Raw genomic sequence first — 2,582 nt, forward strand, 5'->3', positions numbered from 1 at the left:
GGAATGCCTTACTCCTTGGCACAGATGAGGAATGGTGTGTGTCAGCTGAGGGTCAGTGCAGATCCATTTCACCTGCTAGGGTGAAATATATAAACTGGCATTGCTTATTTTAAAGCCTGCCCTATGCATGTGTTACGTATGAATAGGGCAATTTTTTAAATGGTATAAAACTCTACCATCTGAACGGCCAGTATGGATGAAGCTATATTGAAAAAATGTCATGTACACCAGTGCAGATTCCTACCCTTCCCTTGTTTATCTATCTAAAGTGTGCTAGTAAAAGCAAGTTTGTACCATGGTGTTCTCCAGAGCATGGCTGTGCAGCTATAAAGAAGAAAGTATTATTCAAAGAATACATGGTTGTTCGGACAAGGTTTGAGAGCTTACAGCAAGTTAGTGTGTGTATCTTCACATGGTAATTTCCCAGGGTGCTGAAGGCTGAGAAGGAGAAAGGATAAGAACTGGGCTGACCTGTGTTCTTTTTCGTAACATGAAACTGGAACTTTGTGAGGACAGCATTTTCTGTGGGAAAGAGCACAGAAGATAGACAAATCTGACCAGCACTTATTGCAGGGAGGACGTGACACAGAGCCATTTCTGCTCCCACCAGTGCCAAGATATTCATGCTGGAGGCAGCTGATGGTAATTTCTAATCAGAATTTTTACCTACCAGAAAACTATGTTTTCCATAACACTTACAAGTCAATGTTTTTACAAAGGAGATTTTCAGTGGGGAAACTGTTTTTCAGCTATGGTAAACAGAAATACCCTCTTGAAAACCTCTTACGAGTTTCATTTTCTTCGTGAAACAAGATAGCAGAATGACAAGTGTTTCCCAGCAAACAACAAATTATCTGGAAACTTCTTTTTATTTTTTTTGGGTTTTTTTTAACCAAAAATAGAACTGATCTGGGAATTTTATCTCATTAAAAAGTTGTATATTTTACTTTGGATTTTGCTTTAGAATGTGAGCATCTTTAAAGATAAGTTCTCCCTCTTATCCCATTTTCTGGCCCTAAGTAGCACTTTAGTGTACTGAGGAGGGTTGTACTTAGTATAAGCAAACTGCATTTTTGGCCATATATCAGAAAATACTTTTAATGGTAGCCTGGATAAGGAAAAACTAGTATTCTAAAGAACAACTAATTACATGAGGCAAAAAGTGTTATGAGGTATGAACTTTAGCACAATACTTTACCATTAGTCTAAATAATTCAGAAAGTTTACAACAGGCACAGAGTGAAAATACCTCATCTACATTTAAAATAAAAACTGTATGGAGGAGAATCAGGCCTTCCACTTGATCCAAATTCTACAACCAAGATAATTTGCCTATTAGTTGTGTGCTTTCCTTTTTAAGACACTAAGAGATTTTCCTTTACAAGGTTTTCCATACATGTAAACGGGGGTGTTTACCAAGGCCACCTGTCTGAAAAATGTAAGCCTCTCCCTTCGGTCTGGTTTTACCTTAGCATGAATCAAAGGGCCCATGGAATTCTCCATTGCCCTGCAGTGGTGATGGTTTGACACAGCTGCTGCTTCTGTGACTGTGGGTGTCTTTGGAAAAGTTAGATGCCCGTTACTCTCACTCAAAGCGAGTAGGATTGTTCAGAGCAAAAACTAACCTGGAACGACTACATATCATGCTATGGCTATGGCTTGTATCTTAATTTTCTTTCTTTCTCTCTGTATCAGTTTAAAGAAAGGAACTGTGAAAAATGTATGATGTTGTGTAAGTTCTTCTAATTGACTTCAGGAAGTGTTATCTGGAATGGCAGTTGTGAGCACACAAACTCAGCAGACTTATCTGTGTTGTCTAATTACCAGACTATAAAGTTCTGCTGACATTTCCTTTTGATAAATACAATACACTGCTTTCTTTATCTATCTGTATTAAAGAAACAATGTTCTCCTAAATCCAACCCCATGCATACTTTTTACTAAAACAACATTATAAACCCCAAGACTAACAGAAATGTTGTCACAACTTCAACAGTCTTAAATGAAAACAGTGGCTTTCAGATGAAAAGCATTTTCTAAAGGTGGTAGGAAACCACAACAAATCTCAATGTTTTAACTGTGAATAAACATGAAACAGATTTGACAGATATTTATTAAGCAAAAAGAGAGACCCAGAAAAAGAAAAAGGTGACAAAGAGCAGCAGTATTACATGTATGCTTATATGTCTTCACTGGTGCTGTGTTTAACTATGCACAGAAATAGAGAATCATAGAGTCATTTAGGTTGGAAAAGACCCTTAATATCATCAAATCCAACTGTTAACCCAGCACTGCAAAAACCACCATGAAACCATGTCCCCAAAGCCACATCTACACATCTTTTATATGTTATTTTATACTGTAAATTACTGCTTACCATAAGGTTTTTAAACCAGGCTTGCCTTTCAGGCCTTACTTCTTCACATGCACATGAGGGTTTTGGATTATTGTGGGAAGTAGGGCTTTCCACAACTAGCTTTGGTTCTGGAAGTCTACAAGCAACAGTCATAAAGGACAGTGCCTCTAAATGATGCTTGTTGCTGTTTGATTTCCTGTTTTCTCCTGATTCGCCAGGTTTGGAT

This window comes from Corvus brachyrhynchos, unplaced genomic scaffold (genome assembly GCF_000691975.1).
Source record: "Corvus brachyrhynchos isolate BGI_N302 unplaced genomic scaffold, ASM69197v1 scaffold70, whole genome shotgun sequence".
NCBI lineage: Eukaryota > Metazoa > Chordata > Aves > Passeriformes > Corvidae > Corvus > Corvus brachyrhynchos.